General features: G+C 44.5%; 3 long non-coding RNA genes across 4 annotated transcripts; 1 reads left to right on the top strand and 2 right to left on the bottom strand.

The window, feature by feature from the left end:
* The first annotated feature begins 38 nt into the window (after window positions 1–38).
* Window positions 39–20405, top strand: LOC131489400 (uncharacterized). Its single transcript, XR_009250536.1, has 3 exons — window positions 39–162; window positions 3521–3565; window positions 20294–20405. It is a non-coding gene; the product is annotated as an uncharacterized LOC131489400 (long non-coding RNA).
* LOC131489401 (uncharacterized) lies at window positions 7294–20023 on the bottom strand. 2 transcript variants are annotated; one of them, XR_009250538.1, is made up of 3 exons: window positions 18753–20023; window positions 12582–12884; window positions 7294–8151 (listed from the first exon to the last, which is right to left on the bottom strand). It is a non-coding gene; the product is annotated as an uncharacterized LOC131489401 (long non-coding RNA). The 2 variants fall into 2 exon arrangements; XR_009250537.1 differs by lacking the exon at window positions 18753–20023 and having other exon boundaries at window positions 12582–13294.
* On the bottom strand, window positions 20226–24704 carry LOC131489398 (uncharacterized). Its single transcript, XR_009250535.1, has 2 exons — window positions 23173–24704; window positions 20226–21762 (listed from the first exon to the last, which is right to left on the bottom strand). It is a non-coding gene; the product is annotated as an uncharacterized LOC131489398 (long non-coding RNA).

Below are 24704 nucleotides of genomic sequence, written 5' to 3'. Positions count from 1 at the left end.
TGGGCAAGGGGCGTGGTTTGTGGACGGGCGGGGTCGCCGGAAGCCACACCCCTCTGGAAAAAAAATTGGTCTGGTGACTAGCAAGGACCACTACGGAGAGAAAAGGATTCCAGGTCATTCACACGCGCTGTCACCAGCCGGAACAGGATGATCTCTTTCTAGGTGACTCATTTGCTTTCTACATTCATTCAACAGACATCTATTGAGCGCCTACCACGTGGTTGTGCTAGAGCACTGTACAAAGCTATCTTCAGTTTAGCTCTTCACATCTACCCAGCCCTGAGCTTTTGCAAAACACCTTCAAGCTTTATCCCCATTTTAAAAAAAGATTTTATTTTGGGGGTGCCTGGGTGGCTCAATCGGTTTAGCGTCTGACTCTTGATTTCGGTTCAGGGCATGATCTCACTGAGTTCAAGCCCCACGTGGGGCTCTGCAATGACGGCATGGAACCTGCTTGGGAATCTCTCCCTCCCTCTGCCCCTCCCCCGGTGGTGCACATGCGCTCTCTGTCTCAAAAGAAGCTTTTTAAATTTTTTTTTTTTTTTTTTTTTTTTTTTTTTTGAGACAGAGAAGGACAGAGCATAAGCAGGGGAGGGGCAGAGAGAGAGGGAGACACAGAATCTGAAGCAGGTTCCAGGCTCTGAGCTGTCAGCACAAAGCCCAGTGGCGGGGCTCAAACTCACAGACTGTGAGATCATGACCTGAGCTGAAGTCGGTCGCCCAACCGACTGAGCCACCTAGGCGCCCCTCTCAAAATAAACTTAAAAAAAAAAAAGGAAAAAAGATTTTATTTTTAAGTAATCTCTACACCCAATGTAGGTCTCAAATTTGCCACCCCGAGATCAAGAGTTGCACACTCCACCAGCTGAGCCAGCCAACTGCCCCCCACCTTATCCCACATTTTACAAACCCTACAAGCTTAGGTTCACATCTGGTTCTTGCCACTCACTGTAATGTGCATGACCTTAGGTAAATTACTTCACTGCTCTGAGGCTGTTTGCTCATCTCTAAAATGGTTGCATAGTGACAGTAATATATCTCAGAGAGCTGCCATTTGCCAACAAATATTTATTAAATGTCATCTATATGTCATACACTGTCCCAGGAGCTAGAAAAGTAAAGAATTGAGTTACAACTCAGTACCTCTTACATATTAAGGCCTCTATTGGGGTGCATGGGTGGCTCAGTCAGTTAAGCCTCTGACTTCAGCTCAGATCATGATCTCACAGCTTGTGAGTTTGAGCCCCCCGTTGGGCTCTGTGCTGGCAGCTCAAAGCCTGGAGCCTGCTACCAATTCTGTGTTTCCCTCTCTCCCTCTGCCCCTCCCCCACTCATGCGCGCGCTCTCTGTCTCTCAAAAATAAATACACATTTTTAAAAGAATTTTAAAAAGGCTTCTATAAACTTTGATAAAAATAGTGATGATAAAAATAATTTATCAAATACAATGTGCCAGACACTGTTCTAAGTGCTTTACATGCATCAATTCAACAACCTTGTGAAACCTGGGTCATTATTGTCCTCATTTGACAGCTGAGAAAACCCTTTCAATAACCAACTTGTCCAAACAGCAGAATAAACTTCCAAATTTTCAACGTGGCTTAACCAAATGATAAAACTTAACATCTAAACATGTGCCCCCTAATATTTTGCCCTCAAAAGGCCATACCATTACTTATGTAGCATTCAAACATTTTCCCCTGAATCTAATCCTGGCAAATAAACACAAATCCAAATTAAAGAACATTCTTCAAAACAAGTGGCCTGAACTCTTCAAAAAAGGTCAATGTTGTGAAATACACATACACAAGCTAAGCAATCTTGGAGCTTAAACAGACACAATAATTAAATTCAATGTGTGATCCTGGATTGGATCCCAGTTCTCTTAAAAAAAAAAAAACTATAAAGGGCATTCTTGCAACAATTAGAGAAGTTGAAATATGGATAGTATAGTATCGATGTGAAATTTCCTGATTTTGGTACTAGTATAGTACTGTGGTTACATAAGACAATGTCCTTAGAAATTGTACCCCGTGGTATTTAGGAGCAAGAGAGGCAATTTACTTTCAAATTGTTCACAAAAAAAGTACAAACATATATTTGTAGACAAGAGAATGGTAAGGTAAATGTGATAAAGTAAATAATTGGTGATTCTGAGTAAAACACATACTAACACTCTTCTTACCATCTTTGCAACTTTTCTGTAAGTTTGAAATTCTTTCAAAATAAAAAGTTACAAAAATAATCTTTATAGAGAAAAAAGTAGGATTGATTGCATTCGGACTCCTTTATTTTGTTCAATTATCTTCTTTAAATAAACTAACATTTCGGGGCACCTGGGTGGCTCAATCAGTTAAGTGTCCGACTTCAGCTCAGGTCAGGATCTCGTGGTTCGTGAGTTTGAGCCCACGTGGGGCTCTGTGCTGACAGCTCGGAGCCTGGAGCCTGCTTCGGATTCTGTGTCTCCCTCTCTCTTTGTCCCTCCTCTGCTCATGTTCTGTCTCTCTCTCCTTCAAAAATAAACATTTAAATAAATAAATAAGTAAACTAACATTTCTAACCCTGACCCCTCCCACCAAAAAAAAAAAAAGAAGAAGAAGAAGAAAAGAAAGAAAAAAAAAAAAAAGAAAGGAAGGAAGGAAGAAAAGGAAAGGAAGAAAAGAGAGACCTGATAACTAAATACAATGCACAATCTCCAATTGGATATGAGATTTTTTTTTTTAAATAATAAGCAGCAGCTTTAAAAGATATTATTGGGAAAACTTGAAAATTTTAATATGAACTTTATATTAGATTATAATATTGCATCAATGTTCTATTTCTCTTGTTAAAATACTGGTGTTCTAGGGGCACCTGGGTGGCTCAGTTGGTTAAGCGTCTTGAGTTCATCTCAGGTCATGATCTCCCAGTTTATGGGTTTGAGCCCTGTGTTGGGCTCTGTGCTGATGGCTCAGAGCCTGGAGCCTGCTTCAGATTCTGTGTCTCCCTCTCTCTCTGTGCCCTTCTCCCACTGCTGCTCTGTCTCTGTCTCTGTCAAAAATGAAAAGACATTTTTTTAAAAAATTTTTAAAGGGGCACCTGGGTGGCTCAGTCAGTTAAGCATCTGACTTCGGCTCAGGTCATGATTTCTTTCTTTTTTTTTTTTTAATTTTTTTTTTAACGTTTATTTATTTTTGAGACAGAGAGAGAGCATGAACGGGGGAGGGTCAGAGAGAGGGAAACACAGAATCTGAAACAGGCTCCATGCTCTGAGCTGTCAGCACAGAGCCCGAAGCAGGGCTCGAACTCATGAACCGTGAGATCGTGACCTGAGCCGAAGTTGGCCGCTTAACCGACTGAGCCACCCAGGCGCCCCGACAGGTCATGATTTCATGGTTTGAGCCCCGCATCAAGCTCTGTGCTGACAGCTCAGAGCCTGGAAGCTGATTCAGATTCTGTCTCCCTCTCTCTTTGCCCCTCCCTCCTTTGCTCTCTTTCTCAAATACTAAACATTAAAAAAAATTTTTTTAATTTTTGTACAGGTATTGGTATTCTAATTATCTAAGAGAATCCTCTTATTCAAGGAGGTGAGTGCTGAAGTATTTAGAGATATGGTATCATAATTTCTACAACTAACTTGTAAGTGGTTTAGAAAAAAAGCTGTACATAAACACACCTAAATATTAAAGGCATGGGGGGGGGGGGGCGTTGGAGAATAGAGAGGGAGAGAGAGAGGTTAAGGGAAAGGCAAAATGTAACAACAGGTAAGTGAAGGATATATGGATGTTGGCAGAAACTATCTTGGAATTCCTGAGGTTTGAAATTTTTCCAAATAAAAAGGGCAGAGTGGAGATTCCTACCCATGCCTCTTGTGCAGCCTGTGTGGGAAGATTTCCACTCATCTGAAACCAGAGCTATTTTTTTGTTGTTGTTGAAACCAGAGCTATTGTTTAAGTCACTGTATGATGTTATTGTCCATATTATCATTATAATAAACCTAGATCCAGTACCTTCTACTGCCTTCATAGCTCTCAAATCCATCCGTTAACTCCTCCTTCACCCACATCCCAATACCCCAATCTTCTTCCGGATCACAGCGGCCTCTGACCTGCTCTCAGCTTCTAGGTTGCCCCTTCCATCCATTCTCCACGTAACAGCCAGAAGAACCCTACCCTAAGAATAACACTGTCATTCAGCTGCTTAAAAGCTTTCAATGGCTTTCCAGTGCTCTTCTCTCGGCTTTCATGACCCTTCTAACCCGTTTGCCTTTGGATACACACACACACACACACACACACACACACACACCACTTATTTTCCAGCCACACTGAACATCTAGCAGTTTCTGACACATTCATTGCTCAGTCTCTCTCAGCACTGGGTCTTAGCACCCTCCTCTGGAACACCATGTCAGGCCAGGCTGATCCAGCTCCTCCTTCAAGATCCAACTCAGACACTACCTCCCTTGGAAATCCTTCTGTGACCCACCCCAAAGCTAGGGGTGATGTTTACTGTACTTTCCACATGTATTATAAATGCATATTTACCTGTGTGTCCCATGCACTAAGGATACTTAGAGGATGTGGGCTGAAGCTTGTTTATCTTCAAATGTTTGTAAGTGAGTGTTTAATAGAGGATGCAAAGGAGACAGGCTGAGAGAACAGTCTGCTTCTCCCCCATTCCTGTCTTTCTGGTTCTTCTTACCTGCAGTGGCCTCGGACAGCCAGCAGATCCTTTGTTTTAGAAAGCTGCCACGATCTAGGAGAACCTAAACTGGTTACCTCTTTTTATTCCACAATAAGAAGGAAGCCAAGAGATAAGGAATGGGGAAACAGAGGCAGGAAGCTAGAGCCACACCAGGAAGACATGGTCAGACATACTTCATATGGCCTGGCTGCAAATTTTCCTTGTTTTCCCTCCTGCCCCCAGGAGTCAGACCTACTGGCAATACAATTATCTTTAGTCCTGTGGCTATAAACCAAGGGGCTGGCCTCCAAGGCCCAAATAGTGTGAGTTGGTTTACTAAGTGTTTGAGAGAGAGAGAGAAAGAGAGAGAGAGAGAGAGAGAGAGAATATATATATATATATATATATATATATATATACACATTCCACATGTAATGTAATCTCCACACATAATGTGGGACTTGAATTCACAACTCCAAGATCAAGAGCCACGTACACTATTGACTGGGCCAGCCAGACACCCCGGTACACTAAGAGTTATAAAGAATTTTATTTTATTTTATTTTTTAAAGTTTATTTATTTATTTGGAAAGAGATAGAGAGTAAGCGGTCGAGGGGCAGAGATGGGGGGGGGGGTGGAGTGGGGTTGGACAGAGGATCTGATCCCAAGCGGGCTCTGTGCTGACAGCAGAGAGATAGGGGGCTCGAACTCACAAACCGTGAGATCATGACCTGAGCCAGAAACCAAGAGTCGGACGCTGAGAATTTTAAGTTAGTTACTGGAACAGCTGCCATACTCAGAAGGCTATTTAAGAGGCATTTAATGGAAGGCCTACTTACAGAGTCACGGACAAACTTAAGGGAGCAAATAAGGGATAATGAAACTCTCTGGGACCAGCAACACGGGGTCAGTTACCACCCCAGACCCGAAGGGGCAAGGAGAGGGAACAGTTTCCAAAGCTGGAGAGGGTGTAGCCACCCAGCGGGAGTGTGGTGGTCAGCAGAACACAGCTGCACTAGAACATCTAGGGTAAATACGTCTCCTCTCCCTCCTGCTGCCTCCTGCAGGAGCCTCTGGGAAGCTGAGGACAGAAGGGTTAGGGATAAAGAGTTAGGGAGGGAAGAGACTTAGAGGGGCAAAGGAATATCCAGCACAGTTGCCAATATTTAAACATTTGGGAAAGAAAGATGCAGAGCCCCACATAGTGTATGATCCTAGTTTTACACAACAAAGTCAACTCTCCCTTATATGTATATATAATTGCTTGTGATTGCATGAGAAGGGAGAAAGGTGTGGGATTATACATGTGAGAGTGTTAGGATTTAGTACCTGGACAGGGTGTGGGGCAGGGGAGAAGACAATAGAAAAAATAGGATATTTATTAATATGAATTCAGAGTCATTTAACAAAGAAAATAATTGCTAAAGAAACTGCACATTCAAGTAAGATAGACCATTGTAGATGCTGTTTCTAATGACAAGATTTTGTTTGTTTCTACGGGTTGGGTAAAGTAATTATGATACAGCCTTTCAGTGAAACACACACACACACACACACACACACAATGAACATAGGTGTTTACAATCATGAGAAGTGTTCACAAAGCATATATTTAAAAAATCGTTACAGGGGCGCCTGGGTGGCTCGGTCGGTTGAGCTTCCGACTTCGGCTCAGGTCATGATCTCACGGTCTGTGAGTTCAAGCCCCATTTCGGGCTCTTTGCTGACAGCTTGGAGCCTGGAGCCTGCTTCCAATTCTGTCTTCCTCTCTCTCTGACCCTCCCCCGTTCATGCTCTGTCTCTCTCTGTCTCAAAAAATAAACATTTAAAAAATTGAAAATAAATAAATAAATGTAAAAAAATAAAAATTGTTACTATACTCATATCCACACCTATCTATGTATCTATGTATATTTCAGTGGTTGTGTCTAAATCAGTCATGGTGGTTGTTTATAGTCTATAGATGAAGGAGGATAACTGGCAGGTTTGTCTTCTGTATTTCTTTCTCTCTCTCTTTTTTTTTTCTTAGAGAGAGAGAGAACGAGTGGAGAGAGTGGAAGAGGGGCAGAGGGAGAAAGAGAAGGAATCTCAAGTAGGCTCCATGCTCAGCATGGAGCTCAACACAGGGCTCGATCCCACAACCCTGGATCATGACTTGAGCCAAAATCAAGAGTTGGATGCTGAACTGACTGAGCCACCCAGGCGCCCCTTTCTTTACTTTTAATTAGATGTATTTTCTCCTTTTTTCCCTAAATTAACTTGCATTAATTCTGTTATAAAGAATAAAGCAGTGCCTGGGTGGCTCAGTCAGTTAAGCGTCTGACTTCAGCTCAGGTCATGATCTCACCATTCATGAGTTCAAGCTCAGCATCAGGCTCTGTGCTGGAGCCTGCTTTGGATTCTGTGCCTCCCTTTCTCTCTGCCCCACCTCTCTCTCTCTCTCTAAAATAAACATTAAAAATTTTTTTTTTAAGAATAAAATAAAACACACCTCTGAGCCGGTTAAACATGTATTCAGTTTGTGAAAATTCAGAGAGCTTTATACTTTTTCACTTTTCCATGTATATTAGTCTTCAATAAAAATACTACTTTTCAGTATCAAAACAATGCACAAAATCAAAAAGAAAATTCGAGAACCACCACAATGTTTTAATTGAGGTGAGAGTCACATAACATAAAATTTTGAAGGTGAACAGTTCAGTGGCATTTAGAACATTTAGGATGTTGTGTAACCACTCCCTAACAGAATACTAGACGCAGAATCACGCCTATCCCTGTAGGTATTAGAGACTCATAACACCTCTTCCTTCCATTCAGAAATGGGAAAAGAGGGTTCAAAGAGGTTAAACAGCAACTCGTAAGCCAAAGCTAACTCACCCATTGCCCCTGTGAAGAATGAGAGTCAATAGTCTGAACTGAAGGGTGGGCCATGTTCAAAAGCTTGGGGACTTTGGATGATGACGACACAGGTTCAGTATGGAAGGGACCAATGGTTGACCTTGAGTAATCGGGCCCTCTGATTATGCAATGATCAAGCTACTGACGTGATGGCGGTTTCACCTGAGAGGAAAGAGAAACCCCCTTTGACGTGCCCTTGGCCTCAATCCCATACATAGCAGATGCTCCCTGTGCAGGCCAAGGCTCTCTTTGCCACTCCCCAGTCGTGACCTCTGGCAATCAGAGCAGTGGAGGAACTCCTACAGGCTCAGGAAACCCATTTGTGGACCCTTCAGGAAGTTTGCAAACCATTTTTTTTTAAACACCAGCATCACTTAAATTGTAGTAAAAAGTAAATTTTAAAACTGCAAACATTTAGGGGCGCCTGGGTGGCTCATTCGGTTAAGCGTCCGACTTCGGCTCAGGTCATGATCTCACAGTTCAAGGGTTCAAGCCCCGCGTCGGGCTCTGTGCTGACAGCTTGGAGCCTGGAGCCTGTTTCGGATTCTGTGTCTCTCTCTCTCTCTCTGCTCCTCCCCTGTTCACGCTCTGTCTCAAAAATAAATAAACATTAAAAAAAATTTTTTTAAAAACTGCAAACATTTAAATAATAAACTTACAACTAAAGCTGCATTTAAAACAAAGGTAACAAATGCTCAGTTGTCACTACTTCCTAAATCTTTTACTGTGTTTTAGTTTTACCTGTCCTTTTGAGGCTCTTTCTATTACAGCTGTGTGAGGTGTTGTTGCACCTGCCCATTCTCAATTCCAGGTGTCTGTGACCTCACACTGGTAGTTTGAAATTGGCCACAGGACGTATATATGCCACAGAATTCAGCAACTGCTACAAATTAGGACTTGCTTTATTGTTTTATTGATTGGCAGGGCAGGAGTGAACAATCTACAGCCCCTGGTCCAAATCTGGACCACTGGGTTTTTTTTCCCCCTCACTGCCTGTTTTTGTAATAAAGTTTTATTGGCACACAGTGGTACCAATTCATTTACAAACCATCTATGGCTGCTTTCATGTACAACAGCAGAGTTAAATAGCTACGGCAGAGGCCATATGGCCTGCAAAGCCTGAAATATATACTATCTAGCTGTTTACAGAAAATGCTTGCCAGGGCCTACTCTAGACTTTTAAAAGAGCAAAAGAGGGGCGCCTGGGTGGCTCAGTCGGTTAAGCGTCCAGCTTCGGCTCAGGTCATGACCTCAGGGTCCGTGAATTCGAGCCCCGCATCGGGCTCTGTGCTGACAGCTCAGAGCCTGGAGCCTGTTTCAGATTCTGTGTCTCCCTCTTTCTCTGACCCTCCCCTGTTCATGCTCTCTCTCTCTCTCTCTGTCTCAAAAATAAATAAATGTTAAAAAAAAAAAAAAGAGCAAAAGAGTATTGCATATTTGAAAGTTGCTAAATGAGTAGATCATAAAAGTCCTCATCACAAGAAAGAAAATTATTTTTTTAATTTTTTAAAGTTTATTTATTTATTTTGAGAGAGAGACGGAGGGAAAAGAGAGAATCCCAAGCAGGCTCTGCACTGTCAGATGTGGGGCCCAGATGTGCGGCCTGAGCTGAAATCAAGAGCTAAATGCCCAACCAACTAACTGAGCCACCCAGGTGCCCCAAGAAAGAAAATTCTGTTAACTATCTATGTATGGTACAGATGTTAACTTGACTTATTGTGGTGATCATTTTACATTGTATACACATATTGAGTTCGTTACATTGTACACCTGAAACTAATATAATGTTATTTGTCAATTATACCTCAATAAAAAGAATTTTTTATTGTTATTAAAAAAATGTTTTAATGTTTATTTATTTTTGAGAGAGAGAAAGACTGAGCAGGGGAGGGGCAGAAAGAGAGAGAGAGACACAGAATCCTAGGCAGGCTCCAGGCTCTGAGCTGTCAGCACAGAGCCCGATGCAGGGCTCGAACCCACAAACCGTAAGATCACGACCTGAGCCGAAGTCAGACACTTTGACTGAGCCACTCAGATGCCCCAATAAAAACAAATTTTTCTTTTCTTTTTTTTTTTTTTAAGATTTTTTTTAATGTTTATTTTATTTTTGAGACAGAGACAGAGAGAGTGTGTGCAGGCTGGGGAGGGGCAGAGAGAGGAAGACAGAGGATCTGAAGTGGGCTCCACAATGGCAGCACAGAGTCTGATGCGGGGCTTGAACTCATGAACCGTGAAATCATGACCTGAGCCGAAGTCAGATGCTTAACCAACTGAGCCACCCAGGTGCCCCAAAATTTTTTGAAAGAAATCTCTGCTCCCAATGTGGGATTCAAACTCATGCCCCCGAGACTGAGAGTGGCATGCTCTACCCACTGAGCCAGCCAGAAGTCCCCTGGTCTGGCATTTTCTTTCTTTCTTTCTTTCTTTCTTTCTTTCTTTCTTTCTTTCTTTCTTTCTTTCATTTCTTTAAGGTTTATTTATTCTCGAGACAGAGACAGAGTTCGAGCAGGGGAGGGGCAGAGAGAGAGGGAGACACAGAATCCGAAGCAGGCTCCAGGCTCTGAGCTGTCAGCACAGAGCCTGATGAGGGGCTCGAACCCACGACTGTGAGATCGTGTCCTGAGCTGAAGTCACTCAACCGACTGAGCTACCCAGGCGCCCCTTGGCATTTTCTAACCGAAGCAGACAAGTGATTTGTGCCAGTCTTCATCTTCCTGAGTCTCGGTTTCCTTATCTGTAACACAGAAGAAATAACACTGAGAGGACAAGACAGGTACAATGCCCGGAAGCGCACATGAGGCGCGGTAGAGGGGCAGGTACAGTGAGGGCGTCATGGGATGGGTTCTCCAAAAGCAGAGGCTGAGACAGAGCTTGGGGTGCAAGAAGTTTTTAGGGCTCCACCTTGCTGAAAGGAGGGGGGAAACGAGATTGAGAAGAAGGAGTGGTCGGTGGGGGAGGAGGCCACAAGGCCTTGGCCAACCCCACCGGGGGCTCCGGAGACAGACTTACCCATCGGTTTTCCCCATTGGGCTGAAATGACCTGACCTTTCAACCCCTACTGTGCTCAGTCGCAGCCGCTTTGGGAAAAGTCTCTGCAGCAGCAGATCCTGTGGGAGTGTCCAGCCTGCCAGCGTCCCTGCACCTGGACAGCAATTACTGCCTCGAAGGCAGATGGAGCAGCAGGTCGTTGTCCCTACCACAGGGGTGCACTGTCTTTAAAGCATTTAAAAATAATATGGGGCACCTGCATGGCTCAGTTGGTTAAGCATCCGACTTCAGCTCAGGTCACCATCTCACGGCTCATGGGTTCGAGCCCCAGGTCGGGCTCTGGGCTGACAGCTTGGAGCCTGGAGCCTGCTTCGGATTCTGTGTCTCCCTCTCTCTCTGCCCCCCTCTCACTCGCTTGTGCACATGCGCACTCTCTCTCTCTCTCTCAAAAATAAGTAAACATGAAAATAATTTTTAAAAAGAATTTTAAAAAATAATAAAAACTGCTGAAGTCCGTCAACGTTATTTTATCATTTTGTGCCAGCAACTTGAAACAACATCAATGGCAGTTGCTATAGCAGACAAGCCCCGCCCCCCTCCACCACCACCTTGGCGCCTGACGTTGGATAAGTGCTCCTGGACAGCGTTGTTGCTGCTATGATTACGATTGTTCTCCTAGTGTGCCAGAATCAATGGTTGTAAAGGCCAGAAACCCATCTCAAACTAGCTGAAGCAGAAGAGGGAGAATTCGGGCTCACCCAGAAGCATGGCTGGAACAAGATGCTCAGATATTAGGAATCTGTTTCTTTCCCATCCCTGCTTTCCCTGTGCTGGCTTCATACACAGGCACATTTACCCCGCATGGAAGCAGACGTGGCCAGCAAAGCACCGTGCGGTCAGCTGAACAAATACAGAGCTCAGAGAGACGCTCTTTCTCAAGCAAAAGTCCCAGGGCAAACCCACATTGGCTGGCTCTGGGCCAGGCTCCCATCCCTGAAGCAATCACAGGGTTTTCTCACTGGCTGGTCCCGGCTCGCCTGCCCTTAAAACCACGTGGACAGGGAGGGGAAGGGATGGTTTCGCAAAGGAAAAGAGATGCTGTAACAACAGGGTAGGAGTGGATGCTGGCAGCAAATATTCAGGACATTCCTCTGTGCTCCCAGCAAATATCCAGGACATTCCTTAGTGCTCCCAGAGCCAAGCCAGGAGGACATCCTTCAGAACACATCAGAGGCAGGGCACTCATTGCTTGCACAGTTTGAAACACTGAGACTCCGAGAGGAGCTGGGAGTAGCCCAAGTTCACAGTCTCCAGAGCCCAGGGATCCTGTATCCCAGGCCAACAACTCTCTTGACCCTCCAGGCCATCACTGATGCCTGGTGATATGGCTGCCTGTCCCCTCAAAGCTCAGGCCTGTGGGCTCTGTGCCCGGAGAGATACAGAATAGCCACGCCCCACTGGCCCCGCCCCACTGCACTACCCTGATAACAGCCCAGCCCCCTGGCCAGCCCACGCCTTCTCCCTAACTTCAGTGTGCCCTCATGGGGAAGGCTGTGGGGCGCAGGGCAGGGTGGGGGAAATTCTATCCCTGGGCTGGTGCCTTTGAATCCTCATTCCTTCTTTTTGGGGCTCTGTAGCTGTAGATTCTAGGAAGCAGAACACAAGACTGTTTGGCTGTTTTTAGGTCCAATCCTAAAATGTAACTAAAGCCTTTGGTTTATTTATGTTCTCTGAATATAATGAAGAATTACAAATAGGCCACTGGGCCACTCCAGTCCCAGCACAGCACCTATGAACAGCTGGGTTTTCTGCTCAGCTCTCTTTCCTACGACCTTGAAGGGAGGAGCCTTTAAAGTCATGATGATGTTGCACTTATAAAACTCTGAACAGCCCCCCACTGCCTCAGAGATAAAACCCAAGTACCATAACCCAATATTCGAGAACCTCCCACATTCCTTATAACAATCGACATAATTGGTGACCATTAACTGAGTCTTACTAAGGGCCAGACTTCAAGCAAAGCATCCTACCTTCATTAGATCAGATGATCCTCAGACGACCCTATGAAGGAGGTGCTATGATAATTCCCCATTTACAGAAGAGGAAACTGTAGAGGCTGCTTTTAGGGAACAGGCTTAAGCAATGGAAACTTGACCAAGGCGTGGGGCGCCTGGGTGTCTCAGTTGGTTAAGCGTCCGACTTTGGCTCAGGTCATGATCTCACGGTTCGTGGGTTCGAGCCCCGTGTTGGACTCTGTGCTGACAGCTCAGAGCCTAGAGCCTGCTTTGGACTCTGTGACTCCTTCTCTCTCTGATCCCGCTCATGCTCTGTCTCTGTCAAAAAAAAATAAATAAATAAAAGTTAAGAAGCTTGAGCAAAGCAGTGACCACCTGGCTGAATGCAAGCGGGCTCATTAAGCAACCCCCCTTTGAAATAGCCATAGGCCTTAATTAACCAATAGGCTACTTACAAACAGCCCGTTACCAAAAAAAGGAAAATTCCATATGTTCCCATACCTCCTCAACCACCCTATGCGTGTGGCCCCTCACCACCACTTTGTGGCAGTCTGTGCTTTGCTGTCCTGCCCGCTGCCCCCTTGCAATGTATTCGCTAATCTTCTGTGTTCTGCCTTGGGTGAGTTCTTGCACTGCCACGACCGCTGCCCCCACCCCGGGACGCCCCACATTTGGTGGCCCATATGGGGAACCTCTGCTGGCCTGGGACTCTCCCTGGATTGTTGGGGACTTTCCCTTGGTGGACAGACTCTAGTTATTTCTTGGGGAACTGATGACCTCCAGTTCCGGTTAGTCCTCAGCAAGGATCCAGAGCCCTGCAGGGAACCTGCTAGATGGCCCTTGCCTGAAAGGGTGAGGAATTTACCCTCTTGCCCATCAGAGGGATCCTCTCCTCCCTCTCCTTTCTCTTTTTGGCCCTTTGGTGGCCTAACCTTGGTGTTGCTCGGACAGCTGAAGGTCTCTGGCCAGGGTGGCTGCCCAGTGTGGTCTGAAGGTCTGAGGGCGAACAGGTCAGACTGTCCGCCCCTGTGAGGGCGAAGGACCCCTTCCTCTCCTTTCCCATTCCCTCTGCAGATCATCCAGGGTAAATCTGCATGATACAGACTCAGTTGGGACCCATTACTGACACTGGCTGACTGTCATCTGCCTAGCTTCTTTTAGGAACCCCCTCTTTTTCCTTTGTTTCCAAGGAAACAGCCACCATCTTGATCTATAGGCAAAACACATTCCCATGCATCTGAGTGGTGACCCCCCCCCACCTCCTTCTTCTGACCTGGTTTGGTCACCCGCTGTCTGGCTTTCCTGTCGTAGGGGATGCCCCAATAGGGATTGCTAATGCCATTTGCCATGACCCTCTCCTTGGCGGGGGGGGGGACATCCCAGTAGACTCAGTCACCCCGTATAAGGTCTGGCCCTTTTTTAGACCAGCGATGATGTGGGGCCGCGAGTAAATGGTCAAGGAGGAATTCTTGAGATGTTTTCGGCGCAAAAAGGTCCTTTTATTATAGCATGGGGACAGGACCCATGGGTAGAAAGAGCTGCCCTGGGATTATGAGGAGTGACTGATGACAGACTTTTTAGTGAGTGGGGGTTAGGGATAGTGTAAATCTCTAAGGAATCTGTGCATGTTAAAAGCAAGGCCCCCAGGTTCTTGGAGGGCTGCTATTGTTAAAATAAAGTTGCTTTAATTGTTTAGTAAAACATTAGTCACGAAACCCTTCAAATGTATATCAGTGGGCCATACTGTTTGAAAGGCGATTGCTAAAGTATATCTTGGTGTGGAGGGGTTACCATTATCGGAAGAAAGTAACACTAACCAGAGCAAACATTAAAGAAGTCCTTGAGGGAGCCGTAGGAGTGTTACAATCCGTATGCCTCAGGAATCCTGCTTAGAGACGAGGAGCTACAGCAAAGTTCTTTTTCTCTGATCTGGTGGGGCGCTTTGACTAAAATCAAGACCACTAGTCAAAGCTCCATTCCCCTTACTGGGACGCCCCTTTGGAAACCAGCAGCCGGTCTTTATAATCCCCTCTATGCCTCCGGACTCACCCTGGGGCTGTATTTTTTTTTTTTTTTTAATGGAACAAACGTGGGGGCGCCTGAGTGGCTCAGTCGGTTGAGCGTCCGACTTCGGCTCAGGTCATGATCTCACAGCTCGTGGGTTTGAGCCCCGCGTCGGGCTCTGTGCTGACAGCTCAGAGCCTTGAGTCTGCTTCAGATTTTGTCTCCCTCTCTCTCTGCCCCTAACCCACTCGAATTCTGTCTGTCTCAAAAATAAATAAACATTAAAAAATAGCAATAATTTAAAAATGGAACAAACATGATCCCCAAGGCCCGAGGAAAAACTTCTCATCTTTTTATGTAATGTTTCCCAGCCTCGGTACAAATTCCCAAATCAAGAGGTATGACCTCTCCATGGAACTCTTTCTTATAATACTATTTTCCGGCTTGACCTCTTTTGCCAGAACTCCAAATGGTCAGAGGTCTCACGGGCAAGCCTTCATGGCACTGTCCCCAAGGTCCCAAGCTCCACAAAAACTGTAGAATCTGTCTTGCTGGGTCTCATGGCCCATCTGACCTTGTGGACATTCTAGATGACTGCTCTTTTGTTCCAGCCCACATCTTTCCCTTTCCCCCCGAAGGCCCAGGGGCTCCCTAGATTGAAATTCTGCTTTACCCTCTGTTAAAAAGACAAAGTTTTCTTGCATTGTTGGTCTGCTCTTGATAAGAAAGTGCAAATCAAGAGTCGGATGTTTAACTGACTGAGCCACCTAGGCGTCCCTTTAAAACTTTCTAAATCTAGGGGCACCTGGGTGGCTCAGTCCGTTGAGTGTCTGACTCTTGATTTTGGCTCAGGTCACGGTCTCACGGTTTGAGCCCCACATCTGGCTCTGCGCTGTGCGTGAGCCTGCTTGGGATTCTCACCACATACACACGCCCCCGCCGCCCTCAAAAAAACGAATAAGTTTTGAAAAAAAAATTTAAAAAACCCAAAACTTTCTGAAGCTAAAACTGCCCACTTTAGATTTTCCCACAGGTACCTCAGATAAAAATTGACAATGGGGAACAAACTGATTGACTTTTATTTTAATTTTTTTTTAAATTTTTTTTTCAACGTTTTTTATTTATTTTTGGGACAGAGAGAGACAGAGCATGAATGGGGGAGGGGCAGAGAGAGAGGGAGACACAGAATCGGAAACAGGCTCCAGGCTCCGAGCCATCAGCCCAGAGCCTGACGCGGGGCTCGAACTCACGGACCGTGAGATCGTGACCTGAGCTGAAGTCGGACGCTTAACCGACTGCGCCACCCAGGCGCCCCACTGATTGACTTTTAATGGACATAGGTGGAATACACTCAGTATTAAAGCTAATTTAAGTTTGTTGGTTTAATTACATATATCTTCAGAGTTATCAGCATTAAATATAAAACTCTTATTCTACCAAAGTTTACTAAAGTCGAATAAGCTCACATTATATCTCTGGCAATTGGTCAGCAAAAGGATGGCTTAAAATGATGGTTACTTTTATAAATAAATAAATAAACTTAAAAAGGGGGGTGACACCTGGCTGGCTCAGTCAGTGGAGCATGTGACCCTTGATCTTGGGGTTGTGAGTTCCAGCCCCATATTGAGGGTCAAGATTACTAAAAATAAATAAACAAATAAACTTTAAAAAATTATGGTCAATTATGTCTGTCTCATAAAGTTCTCAAGGGTAATTCTTAAAATAGCTTTCAAAACCTTCGCTAACCTGAAACTTTAAAGTTTTGCTAAGCTAAATTCTAAATTAAGTTGAATTCATTGGCTATCTAAGTCTTTTCCAAATAAGATAAAATACTTCGACATTAATTACTAAACACAAGGTTTACCAGCTTTTGGCTTCTTTGCAGAGAAATTAAAGCTATTTGGGTCTGTTGGAAAACATGGCTTTGTGCTTTACTGAAAGATTATACAATGAAAAACTATGACATGTATTTATAAATTTGCCAACCTAAAGAATCCTGCTGTAATACAGTTCACAATTGGTTACTAGTTTTCCCTAGAGACTAAGGTTTCTAAGAGTTAAAATTCTGCTAAATGTAATTAAGACTGATAGAAATGATAAGGAAAGCAACTCTGTATGTAGGACAGTAGGAGATGTGTAAGAAGAATATAAGAGGTGAGAATATATTTTGTTGAGCGAAAAAGAAAGTAACATTGTCCTAAAGTGAGACTAGCTATTTAGAGAAAAGGCGTAGGACAAAATCTGAATGCAAAAGAAAGCTGTAGGTTTGTGAAGGGAAAGCTTAGAGAAGAATTTTATGTGTGGTCAGGACAGACTAAGCTTGAAACTAATGGATTTTAAAAGTACACCTGGGGGCCGCCTGGGTGGCCCAGTCAGTTAAGCGTCAGACTGGCTTAGGTCATGATGTGACAGTTCCTGAGTTCAAGCCCAGTGTTGGGCTCTGTGCTGACAGCTCAGAGCCTGGAGCCTGCTTCGGATTCTGTCCCCTTCTCTCTGCCCCTCCCCCACTCACACTCTGTCTCCCTGTCTCTCACTCTCTCAAAAATAAATAAACATATAAATAAATAAAGTACACCTGGTATAAGATTGAAATTCTACCATACTCTGTTAAAAAGACAAAGTTTTCTGGATTGTTGGTCTGCTCTTGATAAGAAAGTGTAAACAAAGGTGTTTTGTTTTTTTTTTATCTGCCCAGAAAACAAAAGTTTCTATGTTTTGTCTTTATCAGGTCTTTGACTAAAGTTAAAACTTCTCAAAATTTATAATGATCTGTAATCCTATTTAGATAGGTGTTTTAAAACTTTCTAAGGTTTCTAATAAACGTCCCTGAGATTTGAATTGTCAATGAAGCCTTTTTGACTCATTGGGCTTGTTGATTTGGTCTGTTAAATTACTAGGGAAGCACCATCAAACTCATAGTAATTAGCCTTAGGTTGTATTGTATGGGTAAATGCTATAACTGCTTTAGAAATTACATACAGTCCCTAGGGTTTTAATATGTTTTGATATAAGGTCATCACTTGACATTCTAATCATTAAAATGCTAGGTGTTGGGGTACCTGGGTGGCTCTGGGCTGACAGCTCGGAGCCTGGAGCCTGCTTCGATTCTGTGTCTCCCTCTCTCTCTGCCCCTCCCCCACCCTCTCAAAATAAAATTAAAAAAAAACAAAAATTTTAAAAAATAAAATAAAATAAAATGCCAGGTGTCACAGAAATAACTGGATTTCCTTGTCAGCTACATTATAATGAACTTTACTATCAAATCTTTAACCATGTCCATTTCTGAGGGTTTTTTTTTTGTCATTTATAGTTACTGTTCCGATGCTCTTGCAAAACGAGTTTTGTCTTCAAGGCGATTCATGAAAAGGACGGGTTTTTTTGTTTTTGTTTTTGTTTTTGACAAATACGGGTAATTGGTATCTTTAAGATCGTAAAACTGAACCGGGTAAGAATTTCCAGAACTAATGGGAAAGCTTCGTTCAAACAGAACAGAAATTAATAATGTAGAACTGAATGAATTAAAGAAGATGACTGTAGTTTTATGACTCTGGTTTGAAACATTGCTGGTTCTCTAATGTTTGCTTTTTCAGATTAAGGAAACTTTCTCTTAAGATATCCATGACTTACAGAAATATGATAAAGTATTCTTTTATGAGCAAATTGAAACATTTAACTTTTCTCCCTACCTGAACCCTCTAAAATTCAGAAAATCTCAGTGAGTATTCTTTCTTCCTTGGCAATTACAATTATTTGCATAAGTTCAACAAGAATCTGTCCTTGTTTTTTTTTTTTTTTAAGTTTGTATATTTATTTTGAGGCGGGGAGGGGTAGAGAGAGAGGAGAGAGAATCCCAAGCCAGCTCCACAGTCAGCACAGAGCCCGACTCGTGGCTCAAACCCATGAACCATGAGACCATGCCCTAAGCCGAAATCAAGAGTCGGACACCCAACCAAATGAGCCACCCAGGCACCCCGAGAATCTGTTCTCCTTGTAACAGGACCCATTAGAAACTTTCATTATTTTACCAAGGCTTTGACTGGAACGTCCTATTTGACAGAGACGTGCATAGACTCAGATGGGACCAGACAGCTCTAAGGAACTAAGGTTGACTTTATGGAGCCAATGAAGCTCCTTGGAAATGTTGGCCTGATACCTTGCTTACAGAGTTTCCAGCAGCCTTACCTGGTGGGTAAAGAACATCACTTCCTGGCGGGTGCAGAAACCTCAGGATATTTGGGGGATCCCGAGAAGAGAAATTCACCCGCATCTACAGGTATTGCAGGCATGTCTAATGGCAGGTATTTGGATTGGCTTCTGGCCTCAAGAGGCTATTAAAAGTTCAATCTAGGAGGCACCTGGGTGGCTCCGGTGGCTGGGCATCTGACTCTTGATTTGGCTCAGGTCATGATCTCACAGTTTGTGAGTGGGAGCCCCCGCATCGGGCTCTGTGCTGATAGCGCGGAGCCTGCTTGGAATTATTGCCCTCCTCTCTCTGCCTCTGCCCCTGCCGCTGCTCACGCTCTCTCCCTCTCTCTCAAAATAAATATAAACAAAGAAACATTAAAAAAGAATGAGTTAGTCTTGATTTGACTATCTCTGGAAGGTGAGTTTAGAGAAAAATTATGTTTCAATAACACACCTTCGTGGATGTTAAATTCTAGTTGATTGTCTTTGAATGTTTGTTGTTTGCTTGGCTAGACAACTTGGAAACCAGAGAAATTGCCACAATGGCTCATATGTAGACAATCTCTGTGCTTGTTACTCTGTGGGGATAATAAGCAGACCCCATGGGCATATGATTATTTGAACAGCTGGAAAACAGGATGGACTCAACAATTGTATAACTCAACTATCACCTTGACCAATTCTGTGTGGCTGGGATGACACAGTCATTCCTAAAAGCCAGAGCCTACCCTCCTCCACAGGGTCAACTCTGGACTTGTGGAGATCATAGATGGCCCCACTTTCCTCTGACTGCATAGAGGATGCCCTTGGGATGGCCTTATCCCCCAGAGGAGTCTTCCCCCATTTGCCAGCAATTTCTCATAATTAGGATATTGTTAAGGCTTGATACCAAACAAAGAGGGCTTCCTGATGGTTTTATCTCTTAATGGTATTTGTCCCAGGAGCTGCATCATTGATGTAAAATTGCAAGTAGAGGCTTTACCCAAGCATGTAGCCACCACCTTTAATCAAGCCCAGCATGCAGTCACCCACAAATTTAAAGGGAGCCCTCCAAAACTCAACGGCCCCTGATATCCCAACTGCAGCTCAAGAAGGAACCTACGGTTTATTAAAATAGAATGTACAGGGCTACTGGGTGGCCCAGTCTGTTAAGCATCTGACTCTTGATTTCGGCTCAAGTCATGCATGATCTCATGGTTTGTGAGTTCGAGTCCTACATCAGGCTCTGCACTGACAGTATGGAGCCTACTTGGGATTCTCTCTCTCTCTCTCTCTATCTGTTCCTCCCCCCCACTGTGCTCTCGCTCTCTCAAAATAATAATAAGCAAACTTAAAAAAAAAACCCAGAGTGTTATATATATACTCCAGATAACCACAAAAATTACTGAGATGAATACTACCCAAATTGGCATGTTAAAGTCTCCCTCCCACTCCATTCATGATTGGTTAAACTCCTGGACTGGAGGAGGATTTGGGTCAAAAGTCGTTTAATTAGGGCTTTTCTTTTTCATCCTAATAATCATCATCTTATTTTCCAGATCTCTCTCCGCCTGGTGCCGAGATTCCTTCACGGCCACATGTTTGAGCTGACAGATGATCCTTTCCACTTGGGAAAATTCACACGTGCTATCTGCCTTGGATACAGCCGCCTCTGCCTTTCATAATCCCAACATATAAATTCCCAACCGACCAATGTTGATCCATACGTAGGGACATCTCTACACCCCTCGTTCAGCAGGAAGAAGCCGTTGAAGATGAGACTTCCACTCAAATGCCAAGGATTTGTCATTGCCGACCTGTCGGGGTGGGGGGATGATCAGGGCCACTTCTAGGCAACAGGCTTGAGCAGTGGAAACCTGAGTGAGGTAAATTAGCCCACAGCCACCCCCCGCCCCCAATGAAGTAGGCTCATTAGGCAACTCTTCTTAAAATAGCCACAGGCCTTAACTAACCAATGGGCCATTTACACAGTTACCAAAAAAAAAAAAAAAAGTTCCCATATGTTCCCATATCTCCTCCTCCCACCCTGTAACTGTGGCCCCACAATACCGCCTGGTGGCAGACAGTCTCTCCTTTGCTGTCCTGCCCGCTGCTCTCTTGCAGTGTATTCAATAAGTCTCCATCTCCTTTGTTCTGACTTGGGTGAATTCTTTCACCACCCATGCCAGCCCCCACTCCATCGGGACGCCACGGAAACTGAGGTTCAGAGAGAAGTGACTTACCGAAGGTTGCTCAGTGACGGGGCACCCACCTCTGCCTCTCCAGCCCGCCAACGGAGCCCCTGCGCATGCCCACAGGTCTCCTAGCTCCCTCCTGGGCCCACCCTGGCCTCCTGCCATGCCTGCCCTTCCCACTCTGCCAGAGGCCAAATGAAGAGGAACTTCTCCAGGTCTTAATGAGTACAACCAGGAGACTGGATTTTTGTTTGTTTGTTTGTTTGTTTGTTTGTTTGTTTGTTTTTCCTGCTGCTTGAAAATGGGCTCAGAGGTCATTCCCAAAGCATTTCCCAAAATATCTGAGTAATGACAGCATGGCTGGAAGTGGCTAGCTTGTAGGCTATGGAGAGAGTCAGGCCTGGTTCATTTCTCAGTTCTGTCACTTTTTCGCTGTGCTCAGACACCTCTCTGAGCCTCTGTTTTCTAATCTGTAATGGGGATGTTGATAGCACTTACCTCTGAGGGTTATTTGGGGATTTAATGAGTAAAGAGCACAGTATATAATGTGCTTAGCACGGTGCCTGGCACATAAATCAGTGACCAGAAAATTGGAGTTTTTGTTATTATTATTATTATTTTAAGGTGCTCTGCCTTCCAAGGTGACAACTTGGAGACAGATCCCATTCCCTCAGCTAAAGATCTTTTCTTAATTTAAAAACTCAGTCTCAGGGTGCCTGGGTATCTCAAGCAGTTAAGCATCAGACTTCAGTTCAGGTCATGATCTCACAGTTCGCGAGTTCGAGCCCCGTGTCGGGCTCTCTGCTGTCAGCACAGAGCCTGAAAAATAAAATCTTAAAAAAAAAAAAAAAAAAAAGAAACAAGTCAGTGTCTCTTCTTCGATACACACAAAATACACAGATGACTAATAAAAAGTAGATAAATTGGGCTTCATCAAAATTACAACTTTTGTGTTGCAAATGACACCATCAAGAAAGTGAAAAGAACCCACAGGATGGGAACAATTATTGCAAATCATATATCTGATAAGGGACTCGATTCTAGAATATAGGAGGAACTCTTACAATTCAATAATTAAAAGGCAAGTAATATAATTTAAAAATAGGCGAAGAGGGGCACTGGTAGCTCAGTCGGTGAAGTGTCTGATTCTTGACTTCAGCTCAGGTCATGATCTCTAGGTTCGTGAGATCGAGCCCTGCTTGGGGCTCTGAGCTGACAACACGGAGCCTGCTAGGGATTCTCTCCCTCTCTCTGCCCTTCCCCCACTCGCCCACACGCCTGCGCACACACACACACACTCTCTCTCTCTAAATAAACTTTAAAAAATAAAAATAGGCAAAGGATATGCGTCGAGATTTCTCCAAAGAGGATATGCAAATTGGCAATAAGCACATAAAAATCAACATTACTAGTCATTAGGGAAATGCAAATCAAAACCACAATGAAGCATCACTTCAAGGAAAGATGAAATCTCTAGAATCAAAACGGATGGCCAACAACTGTTAACGAGGCTGGGGAGGAATTGGAACCCTCCTGCATTTCTGGTGAGAATGCAAACGGCTCAGCCACCGTGGAAAAGAGTTTGGCAGTGCTCTAAATTTTTTAAAAGTGCTTATTTTTGAGAGAGAGAGAGACAGAGACAGAGAGAGACAGAGACAGAGAGAAAGCACAAGTCGGGGAGAGGCAGAAAAAGAGGGAGACACAGAATCCGAAGCAGGCTTCAGGCTCTGAGCTGTCCGCACAGAGCCCGACGCAGGGCTCGAACTCACGAACCCCAAGATCATGACCTGAGCCGAAGTCGGCTGCTTAACTGACTAAGCCACCCAAGCATCCCTATGTTCTGTCTTGTAACCAAGACTCCCACTTTGATTTGTCAATAAGTGGATTATAGAGGTTAATGAGAAATGCTAGCAAACCCTGGTGCACCCATTCAAAGAAACTGGAACCCTCCCCAAATCCACATTTTCAGATGCCAGCCAAGGGCCAACCTTATAAGCACGCCTTTCTAGAACTGCTAGGTTAACTCTTTTCTGCACATGCCCTTTGTCTTGGGCCAAGGCATCTTGAGAACAAAACATGATCAGTAGGACCCCACGCAGCTGGATGAGACCAGCATACATCACTGAACTTGGTTATGCCATACAGAGATCTTGGACCCAGGTGAAATGAAACCCACGAATCACAAAGGTTTATCTTAGACAAGGAAATGGCTTCTTAACATTTCTGTACGAGCCTTTCTTTACCTGAGCAGAGGCGCAAGGATTCAGCACAGCACACCTGTGGCCAGTAAGTTGAAGCTGCTTTGAACACCTTCCGGGGCACAGGCAATGAATATCATGATGTCCAGGGGACTCACAGAAGAAGTACAGTCCCAGAGGCCAAACCTGCCCACCCCCCCACCTGAAACAGAGTTTACAGTGTCAGGGCCCTCCTAGGAGGGTGTGTATTTGTCTGAAAGTCAAGGTATCAGGACTCCCCAGATGGGACCTCCTATCCTAGGGTTCTGGCTGCGGTCCAAATAATTCCCTTGAGTTATTAGCTTAAGAGGGACTACTTGAGGCCATCAGTTCCAAGCTAGAACAGTTCTGAAAAGCCAAGATCAGTGATGCTCTCTCCTCTTATCCCCTGAGCCTCCCAGGTACTGGGATTTTGTTTTTCTCTGTTGTTAAAAAGTCACTATGTCCCACTCAGTAATTAAAACTTTAATTCTTGGGGTGCCCGGGTGGCTCAGTTGGTTAAGGGTCCGACTTCAGCTTAGATCATGACCTCATGGTCTGTGAGTTCAAACCTCGCATTGGGCTCTATGCTGGTAGCACAGAGCCTACTTTGGATCCCCTCTCTCTCTCTCTCTCTCTCTTCTTTCTTCCTTCTTCTCTCTCTCTCTCAAAACCAGAGAATCAGACTATCAGTCAGTTCATTGATGGAGACTACAACTAGTGGAAAAGTCAAATGCAACAATCCATAGCCATGAGATGTCTCCCATCTGCCAGGAGTGGGTGGGAGGGTCATGGTCCTTGTGACATGCCCTCGCCCAACCTGCTGCTTTGGGCAGGAATCACAGTTAGGAAGGCAACGAGTCTGCACCAGAAATAGCCGATCAGCAGCTGAGTTTTAACTTGTGCCATCAGAAAGCAAACCCTTCATCGTGGACATCTGCACAACCAGACGGTCCGGCAGCACCCGTAATGTTTTCACAGCGGCCGCTCCGCAGAGGGGTGTCCCAAATCTGGCCAGCTCATCGAGTGGAGTGATTTCACCTGATTTTCATTCCACACAGCTCGTGGTGGGGCTGAAATGGCTCGCAGCAGACAACAGCAGGTGTCAGCCCAGAGTGGGAGCCAAGCAACCAGGCTCTGTGAATTCAGGATTCCAAAAGTCAGTGGCAAAAAAATAAAAAAGGTAACTATGTAATCTGATGGATAAGTTCATTAGCTTCATCGTGGTAAACATTTCACAATGTACGCGTATTTCGTATTTCGTACATTGCATAGCAGGAAACCACATTGTAGACCTTAATTATGGGCAATTTTTTCTAGGGAATTTTTATTTGCCAGTTACACTTCAATAAAGCTGAGGGGGAAATGGCACTGGGTTTTCTTTTGCTGCAGCCAAGCCAGACAGCTTTCCTAACTCTTTCTGTCATGTTGGTCTTAGAGCCCAGGTGGGTGACCTCAAAAGTATACACGTCATCTGGAGTATCATCAGCCTCTAACGGTCAGACAGGCAATTTCACAAGAACTCATTAGCAACCTCAAACTGCTTTTAAAAAAAATTT

This window comes from Neofelis nebulosa, chromosome 11 (assembly GCF_028018385.1).
Source record: "Neofelis nebulosa isolate mNeoNeb1 chromosome 11, mNeoNeb1.pri, whole genome shotgun sequence".
NCBI classification, from domain to species: Eukaryota; Metazoa; Chordata; class Mammalia; order Carnivora; family Felidae; genus Neofelis; species Neofelis nebulosa.
The sequence above is the reverse complement of the archived record's forward strand: the minus strand, read 5'-3'. Positions and strand labels throughout refer to the sequence as shown.